This window comes from Microcebus murinus, chromosome 7, assembly GCF_040939455.1.
Source record: "Microcebus murinus isolate Inina chromosome 7, M.murinus_Inina_mat1.0, whole genome shotgun sequence".
In the NCBI taxonomy this organism is placed as follows: Eukaryota; Metazoa; Chordata; class Mammalia; order Primates; family Cheirogaleidae; genus Microcebus; species Microcebus murinus.
In genome coordinates this window covers 58,678,689-58,705,715 of record NC_134110.1, presented here as the reverse complement: position 1 = coordinate 58,705,715, position 27,027 = coordinate 58,678,689, and the positions used below count along the sequence as shown (strand labels likewise).

The following is a 27,027-nucleotide window of genomic DNA, read 5'->3' as shown; positions in this document are numbered from 1 at the left end:
TATTTGGTTCCCCACCTCCTCAGATGGGGAAAACATACATAGGGAAAATTCTTGATGCAAGGGGGAGGAAAGAATAGATGGATTGATGCCGTTGAGCAGATAAGAGGGGCTGGGATGAAGGCAGGGTGGAGGGAGGGACTTCCGATGGCAGCACGGACGGTTCATCTGTGAAACCGGAAGAGACAGAGGCGCATGCGCAGGTGCTGGCAGGCGGGCAGACGTGGCGGCAGACTCGGTAGAAGCCCCTGCCATGCGCTATTTTCTCAGTGGAGTAGGAGGCGAGGTCATCAGCTAAGAGGATGGGGAGAAGGCGCTGGAGGTCTGGGAAAAAGAAAAGTTTGAAATTCTCATCTAGAAAAGTGGAAGGGTGAATCGATTCGCGGAGTACATGACAACTGCCCCGGGGCATCCAAGGCCCATTTGAGATTTGTGGTCATGAATTTAAGGTGAGACCCACTGGCAAGATTGTGGATTTTTTTCTCCCAGCCATATTCAACCACAGGAGGGCAGACATCAGGGAAACAGAGGTTGCCATTTATCCAAGATTGTTTCTTTGCCAAGCCAGCATGGCAATGGAGATGGAAGAGAGTTGAGCTCACTCCCATGTAGGGAGTGAGTACAATGATTAATCATGGTATTGAGCAGGGGAAAGTGAGGAAAGAGGATATCAAGTGGGTGAGGAGTGGTGAAAAGTGGTAGGGTCAATAGATGGAAGATCCTGGTGGGCTCTAAGGATTGTTGGAACTGGGGGACTGGAAGGAGGGAACTGGCGATTAAAGGTGGCAGAGTGGGATGTGTAAGATTATGAGTAGTGTCAATATTGGTCATAAATGTATCTAAGAAAAAGAAGTAAGGCAGAATGGAAGATGGTTTTTGGAGTAGAGAAATTCAAAGAAGTGAGAGTCTGGGGAGGTGGAAAAATAATCTTTAAGTAAGTCCACACAAATTAATAGGGGCACATGTTATAGAGAATGACAGTGCTCCTGGGGTTAAAATAGTCAAGAAATAAGGAGGGCTCCTACCCCACTTCTAGGTCAAGTGGTGTGAGGGCTGTTGGGGAAAAGCATCCATCACTTAAGAGGGCTGCAGGGGAAGCAGTAGATTTAGGGGAAGATTCAAAAAATTTTATTTTAAAACGTATCAGTTCATTCTTTAAAATGAGATTGCCTGTATTCTGAAATGCTACCAGTCCACTTTGAACAGCTCAAGTTCTATATACTTTACTGATTAATTATTGAGAGCTGCTCAGAATACATAAGTGTTTTCTCAATTATCTATCATTATACGTTCAACATATTTTTATTCAGTGCATACTCAACAAATATTCACTCAAGTGCTTAGAATTCATCAGCAGGAACAAAACAAAAATCCCTGCCCTTGCAGAGCTTATTTTCCAAGCCTATTTATTTTCTTTTCAATTTTGTGCAGAAATAAGAGGTGTGGATTGTCTTGCTTTTATGGCAAACTATCTTGCTCCAAGTACACTGAACAAGGGGAAGCCAGGTAAAAAGAAAATAAAAACTAAGGTACCAAAGACTGGGCACCGAGTAGGAACTTTTGCTGCCAAGCAGCGAACCCAGCCCAGGACACAGCATAGGTGTGTTCCCAGGGATGAGAAATGAGAAAGATTCTTAAAAGCCTGTCTAAGTCCATTTTGTGCTGCTATAACAGCATCCCCAGGACTGGGTAATTTATAAAGAACAGAAATTTATTTCTCACAGTTCTGGGGACTGGGAAGTCCAAGGTTGAGGGGCTGGTGTCTGGTGTCTTCATGCTGTGTCATCCCGGGGAGGGGGGATGGGAAGGGCCAGTAAGTGTGTGGGACTGAGAGGGAGGGGACTGAACTTACCCTTTTTATCAGGAGCTCACTCCTGTGATAAATAATTCATTCCCATTCTAATGTACTCATGAGAGCAAAGCCCTCATGACCTGATCACCTCTTAGAGGCCTTGCCTCTTAGTACTGTCACAGTGGCAATTAAATTTCAACATGAGGTTTGGAAGGGACTGCAAACCACAGCAGAGCCCAAAGACCAGGAGTGACTTCTGTCTCATGGTACAAGGCAAGGTCTCTGTGTGCTCTTGACTGACTGACAAGGTCTGGGTTTGTCATTTAGGTGGGCAAGAACTGGCTGGAAGTGGTCAGCTGTGAACATGAGGCGCCCCTCCCAGCATCATGGTGTCCAGCTGCCTCTGCCACATGTGTGACCTGCCCCAGTTGGGTTTGCCCAGGTGTTGGCAGGCTGATGGCTGGATCAGGGGTGGTTGGTCCAAGGTCTCAGACACAATCTGTAGTAGTTTCCCAGGGCTGTCGAAACCAAGCATCACAGACCAGGTGGCTTAGGGACATGCAAGTGGCTTAGGGACATGCAGGTGGCTTAGGATTCCAGAAATGTATTCTCTGACAGTTCCTGAATGCTAGAAGGTTTCACAGGGCCTCTGAAAGCTGTAGTGGGACCCTTCCGGGCCTTTTCTTAGCTTCTGGTGGTTTGCTGGCAAGCTTCGTCATTCCTGACTTGTAAATACATCCTCCGTCTTCCTTGTCCTTCTGCCTATGTGTCTTCCCTTTGTGCGTGTTTGTATCCAAATTTCTCCTTTTTATAAAGATGTGAGTCATATTGGACTAGGGCCCACCCTAATGACCTCATTTTTAACTTGATTACATCTGTAAAAACTCTATTTGCAAGTAATATTACGTTCTGAGGTACTGAGGGTTAAGACTTCAACGTATCTTTTTTTGAGGGCACAATTCAATCCATGACACAATCCTATTCCCAATTGATAGTTCTAAACTCCAGACCTGCCTCATTGCTACTGCATCTTCCTTTCCACCTCTTAACCTTCAAACCTCTAAAGCCAACAGCACGCCATGTTCTGTGCTTCTACACCACTTGTTGTGGGCTGAATTGTGTCCTGCCAAAATCCGTACATCGAAGTCCTCACCCCCACTACCTCAGAACTTGACTGTATCTGGAGACTTGGCCTTTACAGAGGTGACTGAGTTAACCCGGGGCCATTGTAGGGTGGGTCCTAATCCAATCTGGCTGGTGTCCATGTGCGAAAAGGAAATGTGGACACAGAGACGCCGGGAATGTGCCCAGAGGGAAAAACGCAGGGAGAAGGTGGCTGTCTGCTAGCCAAAGAGAGAGACCTCAGGAGAAAGCAAACCTGCAGTGGCTTGATCGTTGACTTCCAGTCTCCAGAACTGTGAGAAAATACATTTCTGTTAAGCCACCGAGTCCGTGGGGTTTCGTTAGGGCAGCCCGCATAGACGAGTGCACTGTCGGCAGCCCCTGCCCCTTCAATCGCCAGTGCTCTGGAGGTCTGTGTGCAAGGCCCACGTGGCGATGTTCACTCTCAGACTCAGGGGCAGGCACAGGTGGCCGGAGAGCGTGTCGTGCCTCAAACAGCTGCCTGGCGTGCCCTCTGATGCCCACGGTCCCCGGCAGCGAGTGAAGGCTTGATGGAAGCAGGAGGGGGATTCCAGCAGCCGTGGTGGGCTGCTCCCGGGGGCAGAGCCAGGGAAAGAGGGGCATGTGAATGTCACGCAGCTTGCCTGAGAAACACATGGACTGAAATGCTCAGTTCAGACTTGAAGTTCTTATTTATTTTGATAGGTCCAGAAAGGGAAATAGGAAGTAGCCACGCTTCCCAACTCTCCTCTACCCTCCTCATCAGCACTCGCCTTTCTTTGGTTTCCCTTCCTTGGGTTTCTCCCGAATGTGGCTTTCTCTCCCCGTGGCCATCCACGTGCTCCTCCTCCATGCCTCTTCGCTTCCCCACTGGCTTCATGGCCTTTCCTGGGTAACAGCAGAAGCTGCAAAGAGCCCTGGGCGCTGGGCACCTCACAGTTCTGGGCTCGGTGGACACAGCTGTGAACAAGATTGACTTAGGAGTTTACCTTCTTGTACTCTTAAGACAGAAGATAAACAGGAAAACTGTCAGAGAGCAACATGCTGAGAATTAAAATGGAGAGATGAGATTGCAACTGTGAACCTATCGGGGGACGGCTCTATATTGGGAGGCTTTTGGTGCGCCTCTTGTGGCGTTGAGGAGAGCAATTGACAATTTATGATCGATAACACTGTTAATCAGGCTGCAGAAGTACTAGATACACCACAGGGTTCTGCCATTTTTGCTCTATGTGACAAAAAAGCAAATACGTCTTCTTATCTATACTAGACAGAGGGTGCAACAAGGCCCAGTTAGAAAATGAAAAAAACAATGGTCGCAGGTCCCATTTCCTTTGTTTAGAGAGGATTTTCAGTTATCACAAGGCTTTCTCATCAGGCCTCTGGTAAGCAAATGGCATGGTATTATCTAAGAAAACAAAAACCAACAGATGCATATTTTATCCTGATACCTTCTTTAAGTCCTAGACATCCTGGGTGCAGGGGTGAAGGGTGCAGGGGTGAGGGGCGCAGGGATGAGGCGTGCAGGTGGTGCCAACAGCAGTGGAGTCTCCAGGCCTCCCCTGGAGATGTGGGGGGTTTGGATCTGGTCACCAGTGTTCATTCCAGGACCAGCACACTGGCCTTAGGCTCGGGAAGGGACTCACCGATCAGTGGCTGCTTTTGAGGGGCCTGCCAGGATTTGAAATGAAGCAGAAGTTCTTATAACATCCAGCCATAAGTCTAAGTCTTTTTTTTTTAACCCAAGCAGAATAGTGAGATAGCTTGACATTTTGCATGCTTAAATTTAGAACAGACTACAGAAATTGAATACCCACGTCATAAACTGCTTCGTTTAAGCACAACACACATAGCCAGACTTAGTTTCATGTGACTTGTGCTTCCTCCTTAGCTAAAACTTAAAACCATTAATGTGGCTAATGACTGTGAGTCTGAGAATGAGGCCACTCACCTCCAGTCCTGCCTCTTGCTTGGCTGACAAAGCCTCCTCTTGGGGCCTCAGCAAACTTCTCTCCGAGACCGCACGGTGGGGCGTGTGATGCCTGGCTGTCATGCCCAAAGGGCACACATGATCCGAGAGGAGCACAGACAGTAGTGAGGACACACCGCAGTGTCTGGGAGCATGTGAGTAGGGGTGTCTATGAGAGATCCCTACTTCTATGCCTAATAATGGCTATTGGTAACCATTGGAAGCATGCTTTGCCTATCTTAATTCTCCTAATTCTCATCACAACCTTATGGGGTGTCACCATTTTACCAACGAGGAACCTAAAGCTCAAAGAGGTTAAGTAACTCATCCAAGCTCACACAGCTCTAAGTGGGGACCCAGCCATCGGAGTGCACGCCCTTGCCTTGCAGCCTCTGGGTGTCAGCCCTGAGCACTTACCACCACCACTGGACGGAGGGATGGGAACCCAGTGGAGCTAGTGATTCTGGCCCGAAGATGCTGAGCACTGGAGAGAGAGTGACTCGTCAGAGGGCAGGAGGCATGGAGAGACTATAAAATGATAGACTCAGTCTAGAAAAACATTATTGCTCCAGCACCATGAGCAAGGCGCAGTGTTTTAAAAAGTTCCCTTTTGAGAAAATTGAGGTAGGTCTTAGAAAAATGAATCTAACAGAAGGAAAAAAGAAAGGCAAAGGGAGCCCAATGGTTCAGCTGTGAATGTTCCAGTTTAAAGAATCTTTTCCCCTTCAAATATCACCTTTTTTACCTTTGTGGACAGACCCTGTACTTTAGGTGAATCTCAGCTTTCGCTCTGAAGGCCAGCTGGGCTTGTCAGGCGGGACCATCTGTGCTGGCACCAGGTCTCTTCCAAAGACGTGACTTTAACTCACTAGAAGCCGTACGTGACATCACACGCTTTAAACAGGAGCTTCTTCCCTTTTGCCTGTCTTTTCCCTTCCTGCCTAAGCAGGTGCCACTGCTATTCTACCGGCAGGCCAGTGGCGAGGCGGGTTATTGGATAAGTTCTTTTGTTTTCCTGGGATGCAACAGGAGAACTCACATGCAGAGAATCAGCCAGACCTGTTTGCTGGCTTTGCCTGAGGACAACACGTCCAGGCCACAGTGACATGTGTAGTCCAAGCCAGTGGGTCTAGCCAGTCTTTCCCACCCATTCTTCATGCTCTCTATGCCAGTGGTTGCTAGAAAGAATTCACCTAGCTTCTTGTGGGTATTTGTTTCTTCTGACTGCAGCAATACACATGTCTGTCGACCCTTCTGTCACCTCATGTAAGTCCAGATTGATAAACACGTCCAAGACCGGTGTCCTGGAGGTGAGGAAAGAGGGAGGGGTTGAGCATCACAGACAAGAATGAGAGCCCTGAACTCTGGAGGCTGCATTCAAATTAAGCCCCCGTCTAATGTCTAAATAGATCAATTTAAAGAAATACATAAATAATGTGCAAGAGGGTCACCCTGTTGTTGGTGCCACACTGTTAAATAAGATCTAGAGAATATTATTACTAAGGTAACAGTACACAACACCCCTTATTGAGCATATCTCATGTTCCTTGCAGTAATGTTGTATAGTAGACATTATCCCCATTTTGATGACAGAACAAGGTCTATGCAGTGCCAACGCCACAGAACTGGTAGTGGCAAAGCCACAGGTCTAAGTTTAAATCCCATATTCCAAGCCAAGAGCCTGTGCCACCCCATGGTGAGGAAGCCAAGGCACAGATTGGCAATGTGATTTACCCATGCATGGGCACAAAACTCGCTGGGGATATTGTTTAAGCCTTTCCTGCAATTCCTACTTATGACTTTAGGAAAATTGTATAATTCTCTGTACCCCAGTCTCCTCATTTCTCCAATTTTCATACCACCAGCCCACGCTTATGTATGTTGGATGAGAAAATATACGTGGGTGGTCTTCATTAACTACTCCTAGTTTGTCTGAGTACCATGCAGACTGAGCAATGCCTATTTTAACTACTGGTGAATGGAGAAATAATGCTTCTGGAGGTGGCATAAAATAGTATCAGCCTGGACCTTTGTATCCTGCAAGCAAAAGGTGTCTGTTCCCTGGGTTGGTGGCTCCTTTGTCCTCAGACGCCCCATTCTGGCAGGGTGCAGAGTGATCCTGTAACTCCCAGAGGAAATGCCAGGAATGAAGCTGTCATTTCCAGCTACAAAGAGCAAATCTTAATCTTCCCCAATCCTTTTCTACCTTCATTCACAGACCTGACCCCCATAGAACTGAGGCAGTGTGTGTGGAAAGAGTCGCACAGAAATTGTGAAACACTTCACTTTCTTGCCTTCCTTCTCTCTCAAAGCCCCTGGACCACTTCAGGGAGAGTCGAAACCTGAACTGCTGGGGCCTCAGAGTGGGTGTGGGCCCTGGTGACCGTGCCATCGTCAGTCTCGCTTCTAATGTGATCCAGGGCCCCGAGGGCAGGGCTGGAGTGACCGCCTGTGCCCATCCCTCTTTGCTTAACTTGTCAACGGTGGCTGAGCCCTAGGGACCATGGCGTTACCCAGTTCCATAAAGCAGACACCCTGCCAAAGAACTCCAGAGAAATCCTCAAGCTGTCTTTCAACAGAGCTACTAAGCACCCCTTTGCCCCGAGCCATGCCTGGCACAGCCTGGCAACCCTGATTCGAGTTCCAGAAGAACAGCTGCTATACACTGAGTCCTTTCTCTGCTTGGTGCTTTTCAGCATTGTCTACAGTTCTCCGGGGAGCCAGAAGGGACACTCTCCCTCACTGTGCGGGAAACGAATTCAGGTTCAAACAGGCAAAGGGCAGCCCAACAGAACAGAGCTGGGATTCAAACCCAGGCTGGCTCTTCCTGCTGAACTTCATTCCAGCTGCACAAGGGTAGGACGGGGTTGATAGTGCCTGAAGGCGGCCAGCCCTGGAGCGTTCATCTCTCTAATATTAACACCTGCTCTTATCAAAGCCTTGCACTGTGCTTTACAAGCAATATGGCACCGATTTTCATAACAACACAATGATTTCCCCATTTTAGGGGGTGAGGGTTCTGGGAACTTAAGTAACTTAGCCACGGGCCACAGCTGTAAGGAAGTGAACCAGGATTCGACGCAGGCCCGGCAGCCATGGGGCCCTTGCTTTGATCCACTCTCATTAGTGGTTCTCTGACATTCATCTTAGGAACTCGCCAAGCCTGGGCTGCCCCACATGGCAGGCAGGGGAGCTTGAAGACAGGCAGGAAAAGGACAGAGTGTGGAGAAGGCCGGCTTGGTGCTGGGCTCTGCCAGCTGTTCCCTGTTAGTTTGATCGGGACCTGGCTGTACAACACCTGCCAGGCACTGGGGTGGTGCTTTCACAGTATTCAGATTCATTTAGAACAACTGGTGAGTGGCAGTTCTGTGCTTCAAACCCAAGGCAATTAGCATTAACTCAGGAGAATATTTTAAAAGGTTAAACTGAGGCACCTCTTAAACATACCTGTTGAGTAGCTGCTATTACCTCTGCTACACAAATGAGGACACCGAGACATCATAGGTTAGGTGACTCTTGAGGTCACGTAGCTAGAAAGCAGTGGGGCACGGGTAGGAATTGTGGATCTAGATAGTGCTTGAGAAATGGTTCCTCTGGCAGATACCACCTGCCGATTGACTCTGCACAGAGTCCCCCTCCCTTGTCTCCATTATAAAGTCTCTGTTATAAAGGGCAATGGGTCCCTTTCTCAGGGCCTGATACCATCACATGACACAGCTCCGGCTAATGGGATGTCGGCAGAAGTCCATTAGGAGCTTTTGGGAAGGTCATCGCTTTTTCTGATGAAAGGGATAGATACTGTCAACTCCACCTCTGCCCACCTTCGTCTTGGTTTAGTGGGGTCATGTGCCTTGAGAAGCGGGAGCCATCTTGCAACCTGGTACAAAGGCCAAGAACAGCTGGCCCTGACCTCACTGAGCCACTGGACCATCAGCTACCCAGACGAATAATTCTTGGTATGTGTAACCAATACACCACTTTCTGTTTAAACTCCTCAAAGTCTGGCTTTCTGTCACTTGCAGCCAAGTATCCTCTTGACCGATTCACATCCTGATAGGGAGAAGGAAGCAGTCACAACCCTTGTGATGCTCTGGTCTTGTTGCAGCTACTGATTAGTCAGCATCTAGCTGGGAAGCCATTCATCCGCCAGCAGCAAAGCTCTTGAATGTGATAATGAAACTCTTGGAATGATGAGACTTGTGTAAAGTTGGTGTTTCATATCTCCAAACTAAAACGTGTGAAGGGCAGATCAATGGCCATGAACAGAGCGTGAGCTAAAATTCATAGACTTTCAGGAGCAAAGCTGTCAAGGGTGGTGGTTCCTCTCTGCAACCCCTCTGGAGCCCACCAAGCCCTGGTGAAAATCTGCCTGAGAAGGGTGGACAGGAGGGCAGTGGAGGAGGACAGAAGTCAAGGTTGGGGGCCCCAAGATATTTCCCTACTAATGCTTAATTCACAGGGTTGTCATGAAGCTTAAATTAGACCAGCCATGTCATGCACCTATGTCAGTTCTGGCATGTGGTGTATAATTGATAATGTTAGTCGTTATTAGTGTCTTCGGCAAGGGCAGGTAGCTACTTGTGCATGGCGCCATTATCACACTGAGAAGGCCATCTTGCCTGCAACTCTCCTGCTGTCGGCTTGAACCCTGTGCTGGCTCTGACACTCTCACACTGTGAACTCTGCTTGAGGTCAGCGAGGCCGGTGTTGGCAGGGCAGACAGCAGGGACCTTGGCCAATATGCCAGTTGAAGGCCCTGGCCAGTGGCTTTGACTTTCCTGGCACTAACCTGTTTATACCCAGCAAGGCAAACTTCCACAGGACAGGTCAAGGCGAGAGCAGAGGTGCAGGAGAGAGGTGGCCCATGAGATAGGAACCCAAGTAGACCAGATACCCTCTGGGGCCTCATTCAGTCTTATCATTTGAGATTGGGATAAAATGGAAGGCAATGAATTTAACTCTAAGTGAGACAACATGGGATTTTTTATTTTTCATCGTTTAAGTCTGGGCAGTCTTCCTATTAGGCAAGAGAACAAACCATTAATCTCCCCACAGCCACGAGTGCTGGGCACACAGTACCCTGCACTGTCTCCTCGGTTTCCAGAAAGGGTTGATGGATCCTTCCTCTCACATTTATTTCAGCCATTAACGTGGCACAGTAGAATTTCAACAAGACAGAAATAGAAGACAGAAAGGTTGGTCCTGTCAAAAGCTCTTAATATAATTATGAGTCCAGCCTCCGCATCTGTCCCCAACCCCAGGAATAATTAGGCTGCAAGACGCTGGGACCCAAACTGAGGTGGGGGAGGGAAGGGCCGGGCAGGCTGAGGACAGGCTGATTAGCGCAGTGGCTGCCGCTGCTCTGCAGGAGGACGCTGAGAAGCTGCAGCCCTGCAGGCTCCCTGGGAATTCTGCAGGTTCATAAAAGCCCCGTTAGAGCCTGGATCATCCCAGACAGCAATTAGTAGCTCTAATAGTTTCAGCTGATGCGTTATGGCTGCACCTGCCCCCTGCAGTGCTTCTTGTGCACAGACTCTTTGTTGAAGGTTGGTTATGTTGAAATATGCCCTCACCACCCCCACGCCCACAGTGTCTGCAGAAGGTGGCCAGGGACATCTAGGCCCAGGCACCAGGCTTCAGGCCTGATGGGGGCCTCAGAGGCAGGCCTAGCAGATTTCTTCTCCCCCTGAACATTGGCTTTATGTTTAGTGTTTAATTTTCTCTTTCATCTACAGAATGAAAAGAAAAAAGAAAAGCAGTCCCCAAAGTCCATTCTGAGCTGTGTGTTACCTAACTTCATTTCCATTCCAATGTTTATGTAGCTCCCACTGCGTATTTGGCATTTGTTATTCTAACTCTGCTGTATTCCCCTGCGTCTGCTGTGTTGTCAGGGGCTTGCACTGCACCATTTCAGGTTTGGAGCGCAGTTACAGAGCTCGGTGTTGCTGGAGGGGGCTCGGGAGAGGCCCAACGCCCTCGGAATCAGCTCCCTGCGGCTTCATTACCCAAGGGTAGCTGCCCTTTTGCTCTGCTGGCTGCCACCTGGACCCCAGAGCAACCACTGCCACACTGGTGGCCAAGTGACAGAGCTCTGTGCTCTGTACACAGAACAGACTCGGGCCCGGAAACCTGTTCCGCCATAATTCTGCACCCAGCCTCTGTCCACAGTGGTGCTGATAAAACTTCCCTTTATAAAAGTAATAAAAGGCTGTAAGGTGGGAACAGTGGTAGGGACCTGAGCTCTGCAAAGGTATAGGCATAATTAAAATATATATCTAACCAGCCACTGTTTCCTAGCTTGCTTTCCTATAATTGCTTACTACTCAGGAGTCACATAGCTGATGGCCATAAAGATTCTTAGCTCTTCTCATTGCTTCCACAGATAATATCATCCTTGTGAAACCTAAGGCTGGTCTTTGAGATCTCTTCCCCAAGGAACCAACTCCATTGGTCTCGCAGCTGGGAACTGACTCAGCACAAGAAGACAATTTCTGCTTCTTGGCCCTATGAGTTCATCCCCAGCGGACCCAACTGCCTACCCCTTTGCCTGCCAACCCATCTTAAAAAACCTTTCTCTTGATCCTCAGGAAGACAGATTTTAGAAATTCTTCTCATCTCCTCATGTGGCACCTACAGTGTTAAACTCATCTCCACCGAAACACCTGCTGTACCCCCTGCATCTCAGTGTTTTGGCTTCCTCTTGAGCAGCAGGCAATGACCCTGGTTGGGCTGCAACACTGACTGTATCTTTAAGAGGCACCTCAGTTTAACCTTTAAAATAGTCTCTTGTGCCAAGCCGGGTTGCCTTGGGTTTGAATCTCAGAACTGCCACTTATCAGTTGTATGACCTCGGACAAGTTCTTTAACCTCTCTGTGCCTCGGTTTCGTAATCATTAAAATCAGGTACCAACAGGACAAGGTCATTGTTAGCATGAAACGAATTAATAGATATAAAGTACCTGGAAGAGTGCCAAGCACACAGTCAGCATCAGCAGTTATTGTCGCTATTAGAACTAGTCCCTCCCGAGCTTGCCTAGATGCAGAGGTTGGAGCTGCAGTCCCCGGTGTGCCCAGCAGGGTGCGCTCTGCACCCCAGTGGCACAGCCTCACTGCCGGCTCCACTGGACGCCAACTGCCTGGAATCCACTTACTGGATCCCATTGGACCAATGGGGGCTTCCATCTCTTCACAGGCTCCGTCTTCACCTTTCTAACCTACCTGGCCTGATGACTCCTGGAAGGTGATTTGTTTGTGAGGAAGGCAAGAGGGCAGGAGGGTAGGGAGGAAATCACAGGCATTCTCTCATCCTCAGAGCCAAGGCCACAGGACCAGCAGGTGGCATGACAGATAATAACATCCATATCAACTTGACACTCAGGGTACACTTGCCCAGCCTCCTCGGGGGCTCCTGGAGGTGGGGGTGAGGTGGGGTGAGGGTCTTGCCCTTTGTTCAGAGGCTGCTCTGTGCCACCCCAGGCTTTAGAGTTGTGGGTGGTGTGAATGATGCCACCAACAAATCTCTGAAAACAGAAGTGAGGCTCTTTCATAATCTCCGAAGGTTGGAGACGTTCCAGGCAGTGGAGAGAGGAGCTGGCCTACTTTAAAGAGCTTCAGAGAAGGAAATTCCCAACACTTTCCAGACATGGGAAGAGCTGCCACCTTCAGGCCAAGAGTGGATGGCAGGTCTCTTCCTAAAATGCTCAGCCGTCCGTTCGACCCTCACTTTCCAAATCTGTGCCCCTGCCCTGTCCCCTTGCTTCTGGATCAAACCAGAGCCTGTACCCTGCTGACCATCTAAGTGGGCTTGCTTCTGGGCATGTGTGGATAAGCCCTCTCTCTGACCCCACCAAATTAGGTCCCCAGGTAGGAGGACATGCAGTTGTCTCTGGGAGCCACCATCCATGTTTGCCTAACTTGCTTTGTGGCACGTGGCCAGCTGCCTAAGTTAGCAGCTGCTCCACAGTGGAGAAGTGTGGATTGGAAGTCTGTGGGCTCAGGGGGTCCAGGTTGCACTTGACCTCCAGCAAGCTGAGTAGGACATGGTGAACCCCCGGAGTGTGGGTTTCCTGGAAGCTGGGCTTGAGCCATGGGGATGAGCAGATCTCCAAGTCTGCAACCTGCTACCCTACCCGTCCTCCGGCCCTCTGGGCTCTGGAGTCCCCCGTCAAAGAGGCCAGGCCCTTTCATCGCCTGTGATTCTCTGGTTAGTCTCTGGTTATATTGCCTGGGAGTAGCTTTTAGGCTGAATTTCCCTGGACCAAGGACACACCAGCGTTGTTGTTTCTGGTAGATAAGGCAGCCCGAGGCTGATTTGGGAAGTTGCCAGTCTCTGGTGTCATTCACTTCTCGGCCACCATGTCCTCACGTCCTGGCTTTCCTGCGATCTCTGCCTGCCAATCTTAGCAAATGCCAAGAATGCCGCTGGACTGGGGCCTGTTTCACTCCCCTGCCATTCCCCTGCTTCTGCTCCTTAACTGGTCCTGTTAGAGACGCCCCTTCCTGAAGCCTCTACACAGCCCAGGCTTTGGGCCAGATCAGAGCTCCAGAACACAGGTGATGCGTACCCTTGTGCAAGGCTCGTCTCTGCTCCTCAGGGTGCTCCTGCATGGCAGGGAGAGCAGTCATGAGAATGAGTGATGACCCATGGAACCCTCCAGGACAGGACATTCATTGCCCACACACAGTAGTCATTAGCCACTTGCTAAATGGTTACCGTGAAGCCCACGACACCAGGCTGCTTGGCGAGCATGGCCACTGGCTGGGTGTGAGGCCTTGCGGGAAGGAGACTGGGTTGGTTTGGTCTGGAAGAAAGGGAAGGAAAAAGCAACAAAATCCAGAATTCCCTGGAGCAGAAGAGGAATGCATCAAAGGGCATTTGGGAAAGAAAGGAGAGAAGAGATGGCAAAGGAGCCATCTTACATCAAAAATGATTTGTTTTTGTTGCCATTTTGCCCAGAGATGGCTCATGCTCAGGCCAAGTCCAGATTCTGAGCTTTCCTGCCCACTCACCCTCCCCAGCTTTGGCCCCCACCCACTCGTGCCACCTCGCAGCGTAGCCTTGCTCTTTGCAATGATGCCCAGAATGATCCCTGAGAATGCAAACGCAGGTCCTTGTATGTGTTGGGGGAAAGGTTAGGTAGGGAGATGGCTTTGTCCAAGGCATTCAGGAGGATCTAGGGGTTGGGAAGCCTGTGGGAGAACCTGAGGAGAGCAGGCAGAACTTTCAGCTAACACGGCTACTAGGGCTCCTTGGAATCCCACCACAGGCCTCTCTGCTGGCACCGCTGACAAGCAGAAGAAAGTGAGAGGAGGGACAGACGTGTGTGGATGAACCATCAGGCAGGCCGTTTGATGACACCTCACTTTTGGATCCTGGAAGCTCTGCAGCTGGGAAGAGGGGTTGGTCCCCCAGCAGAGCTACTGCACGAGATGTCCGCTGGCTGTGGGGACCCTGCTACCTCCCTCAGGGCCACCTCCAGGAACAGGATGCATGAACTGGGCAGGCGTGCAGGGCAGCTGGGCACGGCTGCAGTGGAGGCTGAGCCAGGGGCATATCTGGTCTCCTTCCTGTCTTGAATTGGCCCCACAAGGAACCAGCACCTCCTACCCCAATTCTGCCCTACAAGAGCACCACACATAAAATTACAGAGGAGGCAAGTTGGTGCATCCCCAATGCTACAGACATAAATAAAGCAATTTCCCTGACACCTGAGCACCCCTACATGCCGTCTGATTTAATTATTCATAACCACCGTCGATAACTACTGATGGGCAGGGCAATGAATGAAGCTGCAGATGTCTTGCTGAAGGAGGTGAATGGGCACGTGCCGCCCCAGCCAGAGACTGCTCTGAGCTGTCGGGCGCCGCCGTCCCCATTAGTACTCAAAGCACAAGGCCCTCCCATCAGTCATTTCTGGCCTTATCTTATCGATCCTTTTAATAGCAGGCAGTAACAATTTATTAGCAATTTTCCAGAGTCTCTGCCTCCTGGCTAGATGTTTTTCCATCTTGAGAGCTGGAGTAATGTTTCTTCTAAATCTAGCTCTCTTCAAGGTACTCAGGCAGGCCAGGCTGAGTGAGCCGTGATGCCTACAGAGAAGGAACAATTAAATTAGGACAGAACTATTATTTCCATTTTTCCCATTAATCTTGTGGCTCCAAGTGAGCAGCTGTGCCTGGGGGGAGGGGAAGGGGAGCCAACAGTGATCTGATGAAAACCAAGTTTTATTTCAATCTTATATTGTTGAAATCTTTATTTCAATTTTTTGGTTTCTCCTTACAGAATTTGATTTTTCAAGGCGAGGCCACAGGGAGGAAGTAGGTGGACCGAGGTGTGCAGGTCTGCGCTGGGCGGGGCGCTGGGATCCCGGGCGTTGGTGCCCTGCCCTGCTCTGAGCCCCTGCACGGGTGACTCAGGCTTTTCGGTGCCTCTGTTTTACCCACAAGAAAAACTAGCGGGAAAATAAGCCACTTCCCTATCTCAAGACCTGCCAGTTGATTCCTGACCCTTTCCCATCCCTGAAAATGAGGAACTGCAGGAATGACACAGACAGCCTGGCGGACCACGCTGTGGCCAGCCGCCACCACGCCACCCCAGGCCACCCACGCACAAGGGAGCGAGTAGGAGAAATTTTGCTTCTCTGCTGTTGCCAAGCCAAGGAGCCATCAGGGACTAGGCCAGGCAGGCAAACTCAGAATGTTTTTCCCGTTGATGGCCCTACAGGAACAGAGGCCAAGATGAGGCCAGGGACTAAGAAAGCTCCAGAAAAAGGAGGAACTCTTTGAGCCTTGGCTTAGAGTTACAAAATCGTCTCTGGCTTAGGAGCCAGGAACAGCTGCTTCCCCAGGGAGAGACTCTCTGTCACCCCTTTCCCCTCATCTCCTCTGTCCCCGTCCTGTACCCAGCGTCCCTGTGGTCCTTGCAACACCAGTCCCCACTCTCCACAGCTGGTCCCAGAGCTGACACCTACTCCGGTCACCAGCTCCCCTGCCTGCTGTCAACTTCTCCTTGAAGTTGTGCAATAATAATAGATGCTATTTAGCTCAGAGTAAAACAGAAGCTCAGAGAGAAGTGACTTGTCCGAGACCACCCAGCTAGTAACTGGGCTTCAAGTGCAAGTCCATCTGCTGTATTATTTATTTTCCCAGTATTTCTATTATAGCAACATACTGATGTATTATATAGTTATATAAACATATTAATATAATTAACACATAATTATACTTTATTAACTTAATTATGTATTAACTTATAATTTTATAATTATTTGTATTATAATTGTTGGGGTTTTCATGTTATTTATTTTTTGAATAGGCAATAGTTTGTGTGATTCAAAATTCAAAATATACCAAAAGGAATGCAGCGAAAAGTCCCCCTCCTCAACCTTTGTCCATTGGCCACCCAGGTCCCTACTCAGAGGCAGCCACAGTTCATGGTTTCTTGAGTATTCTTTGAGGGACAGTGACAGCGGTAGATAAAAATAAAATCCCTATATGGTCTTTTTTATCCTTTTTGTACAAATGGTTTGCACAATACACATCATTATGCTCCTCATTGTTTTTCCCACTTAGTATGCTTTCCCACACAGTATTTCTTGGAGATCATTCCACTTCAGTATCTAAAGAGCTGCCTCATTTCTATTTATGGCTGCATCGTATGAAGACATTGTATTAAATTATGTTTTAATCTCAAGAGGTAAATACTTGCCCCACTCCCTTGTCTTCTGTGTTTGTTTTAAAAGTTCTATCTTCTGTCTAACTGAACTTTCCATTTTGAACCCAGATCTTCAGGTTCTGGAGTGAACTTCCAGTGTGGGGAGCAAGTTGTTGTGACCTATTATTTGGCAGGATCTCTCCCCAGCCTCAGTCTAGACCCCTCTGCAAACCGGGGTCCTAACCTTCCGCAGCGATGGCTCCTCGGTGCTGTACCGTGGAACTGGGTCCATCACTGCCTTCCAGGTGTGATTGGGAAGCATTTCTGATCTTATCTCACCATGCACACAGCCCATGTTTTCAGGAATCAAATGAGGTTCCAGATCAACATGTTTCAGGGAGAGGATGTGGGAGAGACTGTAACTGTTGGTGTCACTCAGAGCCACACATTTGATAATTGTTCAGTGGCAGAGATAATGGAGTCATAGAATTTTAAAGCTAGAAATGACTCTAGAGATCACCTGGTTTTACTCTGCCACATAGAAATGGAAAAACAGAAACACAGGGCAGTTAAGTGACTTGCTGGAGAACACACCACTTGACAGTGAGAGAGATGTCTATAATGGCTAGAAAAATACCTGCAGCATGTCCTGCCCGGCTGAGGAGCAAATACCAGACAGCCCGTCCATGTGAGCTCAGGATACTTACAGGGATTTTACCAGGGACCATGGTAAGACACGCTATTACAGACATTCGAATGCTGGTGGGGACACTAGGATTTGAACACATTCTGCTATTTGATGAAATGAATAACACGGTGGTTCTTAATGAATGCTAACAAATGGAAACATCAAGATTGAGGAACAAATATGCACCTCTGGTGGGTGAGCTAAAACATGCCTCTACCATGACAGTGATGTGCTAAAATTCTCATTTTACATATTCAGTTCTTCCTCAGACTAGGAATGCCGCAGAGTCAGAGGTGGTGGCTTGTTCCTTCTACAGCCCTAGTGACTAGCTTGCCATGTGCAGGTCAGGCAGGTCACCATAGCACTAAACTCTCTTGGCCTTGGCTGGAGGGCAGCAGGCCCGCCAGGCACGGCAGGCAGTGATGCCCAGAGGAGGGGCGGGAGAGGGCCGTGAAGGTGCCAAGAGCCAAGGGAAGAAGCTTGAACTCTAAACTATAGCAGGGGGCATGGTGTGCATTTTGTTCTACTGATCGGAGGAATAGAATAGAAAGTTCTGAAATAAATATACATCCCATATGAATTTCTTTTATGATGAATTGGACATTTCACATCAGTGGAGAAACCATGGATTAATTATTTAATAATGTTGGGCCAACTGTGGAGCCATTTGGATAAAAAGCAATATTAGATCCTATGGTAGGTGAAACAATGCCCCCCACACACACACACACACAAAGAAAGCCACATCCTAATCCCCAGAACCTGTAAACGTGTGATTTTACGTGGCAAACAGATATGATTGAAGGATTTTGAGATTGGAGGTCATCCTGGGTCAGGGTGCCAGGTAGGCCCAATATAATCACAAGGGTCCTTATAAGACAGGGCGGGAGAGTCCTCTCAGAGAAGCAGAAGTGATGATGAAAGCAGAGGTGGCAGTGATGCCATGACAACTTTGAAGATGGAAGGAGGACACCAGCCATGGAACGGGGGTGTCCTCTAGAAGCTGCACAAGGCTAGGGCATAGATTCTTCCCTAGAGTCCCCGGAAAGCAAAATAGTCCCCCGGACACCTTCATTTTGGCCCCGAGAGACCCATATCAGACTTCTGGCCTCCAGAACTGTAAAGTAATAAATTTGTGTTGTTTCAAGCCACTGTTTGTGGCCATTTGTTATAGTATTGATAGGAAATCAATGTAGATCCCAAATGTCCATCAACAGATTTATGAATAAAGTAGTATATATTTACACAATGGAATACCACTCAGCAATAAAAACAAATGTATGATTGATACATGCAACAACATGAATAAATCTTAAAATAATTACAGTGCGTGAACAAAGCCAGATCAAAAAGAGAAAAAAGAAGACATAGTTAGTTTATAAGTTTATGTTTTTCCATAGTTGAAAGTTTTTCCTAGTCTATAATTTAAGTATTAAACAGATTAAATATTTAAATGGGAATCCCCCCCCCAAAAAAAACTAACAAACAGAGAGTAGAATTTTATATGTATGGTTTCAAAGACAAAGAATGGTAGCATCTTAAAAAATCTTTATATTAAGAAAACCTATAAATCAAACTAAAATGCAAATTATAAAATGGAAAAATATTTGAAGTGTATAAAATGGACAGAGAATTATCTTTGAATTATAGAGTTAAGGGTTACTTTTCTACAACAATTTACATTATTTGTATTACTTTTAGAGACAGGGTCTTGGCTCTGTCACCCAGGCTGGAGTGCAGTGCCCTAATCATAGCTCACTGTAGCCTCAAACTCCTGGGCTCAAGTGATCCTCCCACCGCAGCCTCCCAAGAAGCTGGCACTACAGCTACTAGGGGGAATATAAGTGGTATAACCACTTTAGAAAACTTTGGTCACTTCTTAAAACTTACACATATACCTATTGTATGATCCAGCCATTCCACTCCTAGATATTTCCCCACAAGGAATGCATTTGTCCATTCAGACACTTAGGTTCAAATGTTCATAGAATTTTATATTTAATAAGCCCAAAGTGCAAACAACCCAAATCTCCATCAACAGGTTTATAAACAAATTGTAGTGTATTCATAAATGGAATATTACTCAGCAATAAAAAGAAATGAACTACTGATGTGTGTACCAACATGAACAAATCTCAAAATAATTCCAGTATATGAAGAAAGCCAAAAGAAGAAGAAGACATACTCCATGGTTTTACTTATAAAATTCTGGAAAATGCAAACTAATCTGCAGTGACAGAAAGCAAATCAGGGTGAGCTGGGATGGGTGGAGTGGGGAGGGCAGGAGGAAGGGACCACAGGGGGTTCCAGGGACTTCAGGGATGATGGATGTGCTCACGGTCTGGACTGTGATGATGGCTTCATGGGTGGACACATACGTCAAAACGTGTACACTTTAAACATGTGCAGTTTGTGGTATGCCAATTATACCTCAATAAAATGGCATTTAAAAGTGGCTTGATGATGAAAAGATATGGAGGAAATTTAAATGCATATTTCTAAGAGAAAGAAGCCAATCTGAAAAGGCTACATACTGTATAGTTCCAATTATAAGGCATTCTGGAAAAAGGCAAAACTATGGAGACAATAAAAAGATCAGAGTTTGCCAAGGATTGTGGGGAGAGATGAATAGGTGGAGCAGAGGATTGTTAGAGCAGTAAAACTGCTCTGCGTGACACTATAATGGAGGGCACATGTCATTGTACATTCGTCCAAACCCATAGAATGTGCAACACCAAGAGTGAACCCTAATGTAAACCATGGACTTTGGGTGATCAGTGTCGGTGTAGGTTCTTCTACTGTAACAAATGCCCCACTCTGATGGGGATGTGGAGAATGGGGGAGGCTGAGCATGTGTGGGGACAGGGGTGATATGGGACTCCCTGTACTTTCTGCCTAATGTCTCTGTGAACCTAAAGCTGCTCTAAAAATAAAGTCTATTTTTATTTTTTAATTTTTTCTTTATTTTTTAACTTTTTCCCAGCATATTGTGGGGGTACAAATGTTAAGGTTACATATATTGCCTTGCCCCCCTCCCCCTTCGAGTCAGAGCTTCAGGCGTGTCCATCCCCCAGTTGGTGCGCATCGCATTCATTATGAGTGTGTATACCCGTCCCCTCCTCCTCCTCCCACCTGCCCGACACCCCATAAACGTTATTCCTAATATGTCCACTTAGGTGTTGATCAGTTAAAAAAAAAGTGGCTTAAACAATTGGGATATTTATTGTCTCTCATATCAGGAGTTATCAGGGGTCCGAGGGCAGAGAAGATCAAGGGTTGGTTCAGTGGCTAAAGATGCCATCTAGGACCCAGACACTTCCCATCTTCCGGCTCTGTCCCACTTTGGTTACAAAAAGGGCTGCGGCTGTGCAGAAGTCACACACGCGGGCAGAGCACGTCTAGAGCAGATGAGCATGTTCCTTCCTATGCATGTCTTATTAAGAGAGAGGAAACTCTCCCGTAAGCTCCTCATAGACTTCCCCTGGGTTCCACTGGCCAGTGGTGAGCCTCATGTTCGTGCTTTGACCGCAAGGAAGAGCTAGGGCTGCTGGGTGAGCGTTGGCTGGGGCCACACTGGTGCTCACAGGGCTCTGTGGCTGTGCTCCTGCCCCATCGCCAACCTGTGAACTGTCTGGCCCCCTCACCTCTTCCAGGCTCTCCCTTCCTTCTCCCTCTGTCCCTGAGATGCTTCCTCAGGCCTGTCTATGTGACGTCCTTGTCCCTCTGTCTGAACCGCCTCACGTGTGCACCTGTCTTAACAACCAGACCTGAGCTTCTGCAATCACGCCTGTTTCATAAGGGAAGCCTGGGGACCACGCACAGGGCCTGGGGACAGCTGTGCTTGAAAAGTGGACTTAGGTGGGCGGGAGAAAAAGCGGATGGGGCTTCTCCCATCCCAGGGGGACAAAAATGCCAAGGCGGGGAGGCAGCTTCAGTACAGAAGCAAAACCCTGGAAGGCTTCATCATTAAAATAGCAGAAATAGTCAAGATCTGTCACCGTGAAGGAGAGAACTGATGATCGCAGAAAAACTCACTTGGGAATGTCACTCTGAAATGAAAAGGAGAGAGCTTTATTGCAGAGATGGCACAACTGGACTCATAGGACAGAATCTTCACATTGTTCATTCAATGTACGATTCGTATGACCTCTAACGGGTTATTCAGGAAAGACTCTAGCAATTTGTAAGGGGTTAAAAGCTATTAAATGGACAAAATGACAACCTTTATCTATGTCAGGTGCAGCCTTACAAAGCACCCTCCCCCTCCCCGGCTGCAGGAATCTGAAATAAGCCTGCTGTTGTCTACATTTCTATGACATCAAATCTACAGTCACTTCTGCAGGACAGAGATTCCTTGATGGCTGGAGAAAGTGGAAGATGCTTCTGACCCGAGAGTCGTACAGTAATTTCAGGGGTGACTGTTCCTTGCTGGCCACTGAGGCAGAGTTCCAGGGAAGTCCTGCAGGTGCTGGTCCTGATGTTGTTGGCTGATGGCCGCCAGGCCCTGGCATTAAAGTCAGTAGGGTTCTTGCTCACCCCTCAGCCATGGCTGTTCCAGGGCTGTTTATCTGAGAAGTACAGGTAGATACTGCCAAGGAGTCCAGCTCACTAAATGCAGATTTCAAAGCCATTAATGAACATCCGTGCTGATCAGGTTACCATTCCCAGCAGAGCAGAGCCTGTCCATTCTCTCAGTTCACTAGAAGCACAGGAAGAAATGTTGCAGCACCAGCTGCTTCTCATCTGCCTGCATCCCAGCCCCTCGACTCTGAGTTGCACCCACTTATAGGGTCTCCAACATCTAACCGAAATTGGCTGTCTTCTTGTCCTCCAAAGCTTGGGAATTGCTGGAGATTCTCAAAACCATGTCACTGGCTCCACTTCTGGTCCCCGGGTACTGGGAGATCATCAGTTTCTTCTTCCCAGTGCTTTCTTCTAGCAGCTGCTCCCAGACTTGCTCTCTATGAGCCAGAAGCCTCTGTCTCCCCTCCCCTTTCTCTGGGCAGAGGCTCCATCGTCTCCTTCCCCAAGAGGGCTGAAGCCATCCTCACATTTCCTCCCTTCCTCCTCCAAGAGGCCCAGCATCTTCTCTCCTGCTGTCGCCATTCTCCTCGGTGAGCTGATGTGCAAAGTTTTCCCAGGTCTTCCCAAAACCAAAAAACCACTGCATCCCCACCACCGCCTCCAACCTCTCCATTTCCACCCAGCACCACTGCAGGGTGACCCACTGGCTGGCCCCGGTCCCCACCCTCTACTGACACGGCTCTTCCAAAAGCACTGATGACCTCTCGATCACCAAAGTCTAGGGCCACTTCCTGGGCCACCTCCTTTAGCCCCTCCTCAGGATCCCACCCCCCTTGTCTTCTCCAGTCCCTGACTCTTCTCTCTGTTGGAGCCACCAGTGCGGCTTCTGGATTCCCAGACACCCACGCTGTGTTATAGTTCTCATTCAGATGAGAACCTCTCACTCCAACAGCCCTCTTCACCTTCCGGACTAAGTCAGCTCCTCACATGAAGGGACCTCCAGGGTCGTGCAGTCTGTGGATCCAACAGGAGCTCAAAGATCTATTCTGATCCTTTTATTTTTTTCTAAGATAAAAGCTCTTACAGAGGTATTGTAGGTCTCAATCAAAAAGGAAAGAATCATTTTGTAGAAAGGTCTTGAGGTTTTCCTAATTCCCTGAAACCACACAAGCTGGTCCTTTTGGCTTGGAAGCTAAATTTCTAGGATGGAGAGTCCCATGCAGGACCGAGAGGCACGACACCCATTACTAGACCTGTCTGGGGTCCTCAGTGCAGAGGTGGATCTTTCATGCCATCAGCTTCTTCAAGTGTGGACGAGGAGATGGGTATGGCGAAGGCTTGTCATTTCTCCATCGCTGGGGTGGGGCAGAGAGAGAGAGAGACCGTCCTGGCTTGCACAACTCACTCCTGCATGTTCCATTACTTTCTAGAATTGATTCTAGAACATCTATTCTGAGGAAATTGCTAGAAATGAATATGCTGTTCCTTTGTATCAGTTTTTCCCTTTGTTGACATTAAATGCCTTAGTCACTTTGTAGAGGAAACAAAGAGATTGATTCATGGCGATGTGACCCTCTTGTCACTTCTGGTTCCTTTTTTCCTGCTCTATATTAAGAATCTCACCCCTTGGGAAGTACATTTCTGCACTCAAAGAAGAACCTGAGAGAAACCTGTAAGTAAACTTTCAGAATAATCTTATTTCTAAAATTGGGTTTTTTTAAAAAAAGTATTAGTGAATTGGAAGGAACAGTTGCAACCAGAAAATACCTTAAGGTCCCCACTTCTACCACCAACATCCTACCTAGGTATAGAGATACCGGAAGGAAAGTCTTGATGCTGGTGTGTGACTATCTGCATCTCAAGGCCGACTGCGCGTGAACACTGTCTCGCTGCAGTGGCCGCCGTGTGAGCCCGCTCTGCTCTCCTGCTTTTGAAGAATGAATCCCCTTAGCCAGTCTCCCGGCGGTGGCTGGCACGCACAGCCAGGGCCTGAATTGTTCTGTAAATGCTATTCTGTTCACCCGGTAGCTGTCATTAATCTTGCCTTTCCCGCGTGAAGGCTGCTCTCACAGGGGCGGGCGTCTGCCGGCTTTCCCAGGGCAAGAGCGATCGGAACAAAGGGATGAGGAACTCGCTCCGCTTCAGATGGAGGCCTCGGCTCCTGCTCGAGCTATTTTGGCAGCCTGAGAGAACAATATGTTCTCAACCAAATTATAAGTTTGCAAGAGCTTAAAAAAAAATGAAAGAAAGCAAAAATGAAAAGGAGAAGAAACCCTCCATTCTTCTTCTGTCGCACTCACAGGTGCGGGGCTTTGACATTCTGTCCCGGAAGCGAGTGTAGAACGCCAGCGCCCAGGGCCAGCTCTGCCGCCCTTCTCTGCACCTCTCGTGTGGGAGACTGTTGGGCTAGTGGGGACCTTAGAACTCAGCTGGCCCAAGGGAGTGGCGGTCCCAAGAGGTGAAGTGGCCTATCCAAGGTCAGGCAGCCTGTCTCCCTGCCTGCTGTGGTTTTCCTATTCTGCTCTGCCCTTTGTTCAGATTCCCTTTAATATGAGATTCACACAAGCCATGAGGGGGGGGGGGCTGATGGGCTCAGGCTGGGTTTGCGCAGGGGCCTAGCAGAGCTGGTTGGAGGAGCATAGGACGTAGAGCAATTGTCCGTTTGGCTTTGTTTGTCCCCAGGGTGTCTGCAGACTGTATCTGAGCTTGCTGTGCATAAGCCATTGGCTTCTGCACAGGAGCAGGTCAGAATGAGCTGGCTTCATTTAAGGGAAATTGCAAGATGTCAGACGAGGCGAGGGCTCTGCAAGTGGGGATACAGGGGAGCCCTGGGATAATTCCCAAAGTCATCGTCTCCAGGCCTTTCCCCCAAAGAAGGCCACCTTTATTCCTCCTACACTTGCGATAGCAGCCGGCCTGTGGGTTTCTGCCTGCCAGCGGTGGAGGCACATTGGTGATGTGCGTCTTCAATATCCCCCAATCCTTCCCGGGGGCCCCTTCCATTAGAGGCTCTCATTATTATTTCATGGCTCCGTGTGTTGCGGCTGCTAACTGGACCTTGTATCTGAAGTGGGGACGTGTCCATCTGCACCTTGAGAGTTGATCTGTGCTCAAAGGACAGTGCTCAGGAAGGGTGGGCTCACTGACTCCCCAACACAGTGGGCAAACAGAGCTGTGGGGGTGGCGACTGGGAGCCCTATGCCCTCCATGCTAGGGCTCTTGCTGCTGCCACAGACATTAAATTCCCCCAGGGAAAATAACCATGCTGCATGCACCGTGAAGCAGTGTTGCTAGCTTGCCTGTGCAGGTTGATGTAGAAGTCTGGCTGCTTCCGTTTCCCGTGGCAACAGCTCAGCCCTTCATTAAAAGCAGGTAAACGTGAGCTCAGGCTGATTTGCAGGCTGCCCCGCTCTGCACGGCTCTGGGCTTGCATCAGGGCTGCTCGTCACTGGCCCTGTTCTTTCCTTTGTTCCCTCCTGGCCAGCCACACAAAAACTGCTCTGACCTCATGAAAGAGAGAAGGGGTCCTTGGTGACACTCTGCTGCGGACTCCAGCTGTGGCTTTCCCACCTGAGGGGTGGTGTAAACTGTAGTTTAGGGATAAAAGTATGCAAGTGGTAATTACTCCTGGGATATTGCTGTTGGCAACAGTGAGAAGCCAGTTACTCTGTCCTGGCTGGGGAAACAAGGACCGTTGAATCAGGAATAAACATTACTGATAATGGGGGCAAAATAAAGAGAAATTGCAGGTTAAAGGGATGAGGTAAGCTTTGAGAAGCTGCCAGAAAAAACAATGGAGAGACAGAGGAAGGGACTCAATCCAGTCATCACAAAAGAGGGGAATAAAATAGAGTTGGAGATCTTTGGGCAAAAATGAATATTCCCAAGGCATAGAGAAAAACCTTCATGTGTGACACTGGAAATTGGCTTACAGCATGATTTAAAAATGTCCCAAGGGATGAAAAGGGGGGAAAGTAATTTAGGGAGTGGGGAAGAGGAAGTCTGAGGAGGGGGTGCTGAACAGAGAGGATGGGGGGCTGTGTGAGCATCATCTGACAATCAAGGGTAGCAAACAGGGAAGCCGTGGCCAAAATCAGCCAAAGTGTTTCAAAACAATTTGAGCCAACTGGTTTGTTTTTTTTAATCAGAAGATGTCATCCAAAGAAATACAGATTTCTGATTTGAATAAAAACCCAGAAAATCTGGCAACTGGGTCTATAGAGAGCCTAAAGTCTGCTGGGTTGGTTGCTGCTGCCCCCGCGACTTACCAAGAGCATGGGCTCTCCCACTGCCCATCATCCCACACCCCATGCCTCCAAGGAGCAGCTGCTTCTCCTTATTTCCTTCACTCTTTCAGGTGCTTGTCTGACCCCTGCAGGCATTTGCAATGCTGAGTGCTGCCTGCACCACTCTGACCGCCGCCCCTCCCCCCCCCAATCCCCGTACTCTGGGAGAGCCAAGACCTCAGACCAGTATGAGCCTGAGTCCAGGGTGCCCTCATTTCAGGGATTAGCAAGGGTGAGCCTAATGCTGGCTATAGCAGTCTCTAAACAAAACATGGGTGTTCACGAGTGGCACGACACAGCTGAGCAAGGGTCTGGCTGTGGAAAGGAGATTTGCAGTCAGCTCTAGAAGGCTCAGCGAGGCTGCACCGGCAGGGGCAGGGTGGGGTGGGGGTCATGCAGGAGAGCTCATACCAGCTCATGCCATACCAGCTCATACCATACCAGCTCATACCATACCAGTTCATGCCATACCAGCTCATACCAGCATTGTTGAATCTGCATTTCAGGATGCGCGCGTGATCGGGATCCCAGGAACACATTTCAACCAACTTAGAAGCTACTCTTTGAAGATCATGTTAAAGGGGTGCTGAAGAGCTCCCCATCCTGACCCCACAGTGTCACTTAAACATGGGTTAGAATCCTGGCTCTTCCACTTCTTAGGTGCCTTATCTTGAGCAAGTTATTTAACTTCTCTGAGCCTCAGTTTCCTCATCCAAAAAGTTATAGGCGCAGAAGTATGGGGTTGCCAAAAAGATTAGAAATCATGTATGTCAGATGCTGTAACAGTGGCCAGACACGTAGTAACAATTGACAGCTACCGTCTATTATTAGTAGTATTTCAATAAGTCTCAGACATCGGCACCAGCTGTAGTTTATTCATTCATTACATATTCTGTGATGACTGAAGGCAAAATGGGTTTTGTTATGGACCGAATGTATGTGTCCTCTGCCAGTTCATGTGTTGAAGCCCCAGACCCCAATGTAGCTATATTAGGA

At 48.5% G+C, this 27,027-nt stretch overlaps 1 long non-coding RNA gene across 1 annotated transcript; it reads left to right on the top strand.

Moving 5' to 3' along the window:
• The first annotated feature begins 12,074 nt into the window (after positions 1-12,074).
• LOC105882143 (uncharacterized) lies at positions 12,075-14,592 on the top strand. The gene is made up of 2 exons (XR_012920030.1): positions 12,075-12,259; positions 14,147-14,592. It is a non-coding gene; the product is annotated as an uncharacterized LOC105882143 (long non-coding RNA).
• Positions 14,593-27,027: the final 12,435 nt, after the last annotated feature.